Consider the following 5392-nt stretch of genomic DNA (forward strand, 5'->3'; position numbering starts at 1 on the left):
CATTAGAAACTAAATAGACAAAAGTTTATTACACCTCTAATAGAGATACTACGTCTATTATTTTTATATCTACTTGTCTTTGTCGTTCTAAATACTCGAACCATACGACCCCGATAGAACCACAACATCAGGTTCTCACTAAACCCAAAACCCCATCACCTTTACATTCTTTAATTTTTATTTTATTAATTTTTGTTATTTGAATTATAACAAACAACAGGTTATTTTAACGAAAAATAAAACAAACCGAAAATATGAACACAATAATAATAATCTTCGCATAATATCGCGGCACTTCGCTGGCGTTGACGACGCGATGTCCGGCGTGATCCTCGGGCGACAAAAGGTTAGCAACGTTGATGGCGACGGTGCGCGGGTGCAGATCGGTTCGTTGACGTTGTCACTTTGACAACGGGTAGAAGACTCTCGTATCATTTGCGGCGGGTTGTCGTCGGCCGTGCGGCACTTGCTGGACTTTGCATCGCGGCGTATGAAACGCGGTGTTGGTCAGTCAAACACTTCATAATAATGCGACAGCTGATAAAGGTGGCACGAGTCACGGGGCATTATGTATAACGAAGCGACGCGGGGCTGTGCAAGTACTAATTTTATGTCAACTTTCACGAAGAAAATAGCTATTAGTAAATGATGTTATGATACACTTGGACAGATGTAGTAACTCAAAAAGAAAGAATAAAATTAATGATTTGACGAAAAGAGGTGTTTGGGTTGCTGAGCTACCATTTTTGTTGTAATAATAATATTATTACTCGAGACATGAGTACGGGGGTTTGTAAGAAAGATATGAGATATTAGAAAAATAAAGTGATCTTTATTTTATTAATATGAGATTTATTGTGATTAATTGTCAATTCTTTAATATAAATAATACCACGAGTTTTGACGGTTATCGATGATAGGTGGGATTGAGTCACCTCGTGTGTCTATCCAGAGTAGTATCTTAATTAAAATGGCTTAATTAAAATATAGTCATAAGCAATTAATTTTTTAGTGTTTACTGATAATTTGAATTGCAAAGTCTTCATCTGGCGATCGTTAAACTAATTATTTAGCCATTTTTACTAGTATGAATTGTGGTGTAAATTTTATCAATTATTGAATGCGAGTANGTATGAATTGTGGTGTAAATTTTATCAATTATTGAATACGAGTGGGTAGGGGCGGTGTATGTCATAATTTAAATTCATTTAGTTTTTAATGGGAAACCGGACTTTGTTTGTGACGCCGACGCACCTAAAGCGAAACTTTGTATTGTAAAGTATTTAAAAAAAATATATCGTATGAAATACAGTCCACATTAAAGATTAAAAAATTGCGTTAATATTTTGTGAACCTACTAAATTGGGTTTTCTTCATCTTTTATAATTTTCAATGATTTGAAATAGTTCAAACTTGATTTATAATTGTAAGTTTTTTACAAAAATTAATTTTATGAACCAATTATAAAATTAAATTACAGATTATACAATGATGTTAATTATAAAATTGCATTTTGAGAAATTAAGTTTTTACATGTGGACATGGTGTAATTAAATGTAGAACATAGATTATGAATATTTTTTAACTTATTGAAATCATTAAAGAAAGTTTGCTTTTGTATGATTTTGTATATCTATAATCAGTTATAAGTTATGGATGATCGATAAACAAATAATATATTGTGTAACATTTATTTAACTTAAAAATTAATAAATTATAAGTATATTATTACATACATTTTTTTTATGTTCATTAAACAATGTTTCCCTTTTTTGATTGTTAATGACGATCATATAAAAATATTAACCTCCAAGGTCAAAAATAAAAATAACATGCTTAATACAAGTATTTTTCATGGTGTGTTCAATAAAAGGTTGTGTGTAATTTTTAAAAGACCAATAATATTTATTTAAAAAATAATAAAATGCATTTTAGTTTCGATGCGAAGCTGAGAAGGTATTAATTTTACTATGATGTGTTTTTTTTTATTTTTTTTTTTGTGTCTGTTACCACTTTTTCTCTGCTCTCACCGAACCTACCTATTTCTTTCAACGATAAGTCAAAAGATCACAAATTGTATCTAGTCAAAGACATTACCCTCAAAAATTTAAAAAATTTCCTTCGTTCCCCGTAAATGGGGGAAATCTCCAAAAAAATTACAAATTTAAAAATCGCTAATTTTCATAATTTTTAAAATTTTTTTTTACTTAAAACTGCCATAACTTTTTTAAAAATGACCGATTCAGTATAATTTTTTTTATAGATACATAATGTCCTTACCTATCATTTGGTATATTTTTTTTATAAATCTGACCCTTTACCTGCTCACAGGGGTGGATTCAAAATGACAAATTTTTCACAAAAAATTTTTCTTTTTCAACTTAACTTTTGAATGTGTTTCGGAAATACTGACACTTTTATATATATTTTAAATTAAAGCTTAACTTTAATATTAAAAAAAATAATTTTGGACTTTATTTTGTCTACATGGTGAAAATGGCTATCGAATGCTATTTTTGTGTGAAAATTCTCGATTTTATTTTTAAAATTTTAAACTTTATAATGCTATAACTTATTGAAAAGTGTGTGGATCAACACAATTTTTTTATGAGAAATAATATTTTTTAATAATCCCTTTTTAATTCGACATACTTTATCTTAATCAGGATATTAATAAGGAACTAGCAGATCATGTATCTTTTGGAATAATCTACCAATTTTTTAAAATTAAACATNTAATCCACCAATTTTTTAAAATTAAACACTATCTAAAGATTTGCATCGAAGGGTTTTTTTTTGATAGTGATTTTAATCACTGTCAGATATCATTATACTTGATCCAACTATGCCACGTTACCACTGTGACGCGACCCCCCTGTATTGGCTTTTTTTTAATTAAACACTATCAACAGATTTGCATTGCAGCGTTTTTTATGATAGTGATTTTAATCACTGTCAGATATTATCTATACTGGACCCAACTATGCCACGACCGCACTGTGCTGGGTTTTTTTTTTTTTGTATTATGCACGTTTCTTTTAAAATTAACTAAAATATTTGGAATATGTTTCATATAAGAATTTAAGTTATAACTAAGAATTATAAGTTTATTAAATAAAAATGATAGCGTTTCATTTTTTAAAAAAATATTGTGCTATTTTCTTATTGTTATGATTATTATTATAAAAATAAGTTAAATTTATTTTAAATTTGTTCCTTTTATATGTAGTTATTAAATTTACAATTTAAATTGATTGAGTTAAGACATTGAAAATTTTCTATTATCTATAATAGATTCATTTTTGTTTGGAATTCCAACTGAGGTTTCCAATTCTTTCTTTGGTTTTTTTGTCTGATTATTTTAGACACAATTTGAATACAATCTTTTATTATTAATTAATGGTGGTGCCATAAAGTTAAATAATGTTTTTTTTTCAATGCTTTCATTTATTATTAACACGATTATATTAGATTCACTTGTATGTTGTGTGTTTGTTGTTTGTAAATCTCCACGTGCCACGTGTTATTATTCTCGCGTATCCCGTCGTTTATGGCTTTGAGACTAGACTGTCGTAACGCATTCACCCAACCGCGCTCACCTCTCGCCGACTATAATATTTTCCTGTAAAATTTTATTTTTGGATTTCGTACCCATACACGCGTGCATGACATCAATTATATATATATATATAAACAAATTTTTATTTTGACTGACCAAACTACCCTCGTGTATAAATATTTATATATTCTTACCGCCGCGCCACCGTTTATACCTTAGGTATAGCGTTCCCCCCGCCCACAAAACAAGGCTATACCTAGTGCTTAAGTCGCCTTACTATATATGTATGTATGAATGTGTGTATATATATGTATAAATATGTATATGTATATATGCCTACAGCCGCCGCATATGCCTCGCGTACAACGTTCGTTACTACCTCCATGTTCCGGGAGTGGGTAATTTACGCACCTGCTGTGCTTTAAAAGCGTGTTTTTTTAGTTTTTTTAAACTATATTTATTATTTTTAACTCTACTTCTTGTGTTAAAATATTAAATTTGGAAATATAAAATTCTGTATTGTATTTTCTTTATTTATTTCTTTAATATCAAAAATATTATTTAATTCTGAATTATTGTAATGTGTTATTGTTTTAGAGACTTTTTAGTGTTCGGAATTTAGTAACTGATGTTTTGTGCCAAATTTCTTCGTTTTCTTTATTTGTTCAATGATTTCCAATCTAATACTTGACCATTTGTGGGCAAATTAACAGCAACAATTTGGTTTTCGTAATTACCAATTAGAATACAAAACTGCTAGATCTTTTGACCATTATAAAAATTATAAAAAAGTTTATTACGTAAAAGTAAAAAGAAAACAATATAAGTGATGAAATATAAAAAAAAGTTCCACAGACAACAGTAGTTTGCTGTACTACATTGAATAAAATTACTTGATATACTACTTGTATAAGAAATAATACTACTTGAATTATGAAAATATTTCATTTAACATATCAATAAAATGGTTATAAATAGACCTCCATAATTATCAATTTTAAACCAATACAATACATAATAAGATGAACATTTATCGATCTTGTTTATGATTTAATGCGGAAATGGTTATGTGTTGATTAACTATTATAAAACTAAAATTTATTTAAAGTAAATTTAAAGTAATTCGTAATACAGAAGAAATACTATAAATAATCAGATAATTCAATTTAAAGTAAAAACAAAAAGATAGGTAAAATTAAAGATTAACAAACTTAGCAAAGCGAAAATCAATTGTTTTTTATTTCAGAAAAAGTTTTTTTTTTTAGTTTATTTCATTTTTTATTAGTTCAATGCTATAAAATTCAACTTAATAACTTAAGTAATTTATATTCAAGTTAGTATAAACATTTGAAAAGGTTGTAATGAAGCGTTGAAACTTTTAAAGTAACAAAGTATACAAAATCAGCTGTTTAATTTTGTGTTATCAATTTATTGTTACACATGTAAAAAATTTAATAAACTTTTAAAAATAATATATCAATATATTTGTCTGTACATAAGGTTTTTTTTTTGTATCTTGACTTTTTTAAAAAAAATCACTTGAAAACCTCTAATATAGGTTTTTTATCGTTTTATAGAATATTATTAGAAAATTCGTGGTCAAAATCTTAAAATGCTGTGCGCCTCGATTTAAATTTTTCCAAATGATCTTAAATTTTCAAAATATTATTTTTTTAAACTAAAAATAAAAGTGGAGGGGTGTCCCGAATGAAATTTCGAAATTCGTAAAATAAGGACTACCCTAATGTACACCAGCTATAAAAACTATCAATGTCTTTTTGTAACAGAAGAGAATCATTAAAACAACTAATATATTTAACAATTTTAGCATCA

Source organism: Daktulosphaira vitifoliae, unplaced genomic scaffold, assembly GCF_025091365.1.
Source record: "Daktulosphaira vitifoliae isolate Bord-2020 unplaced genomic scaffold, ASM2509136v1 Scaffold_2, whole genome shotgun sequence".
Taxonomy (NCBI): domain Eukaryota; kingdom Metazoa; phylum Arthropoda; class Insecta; order Hemiptera; family Phylloxeridae; genus Daktulosphaira; species Daktulosphaira vitifoliae.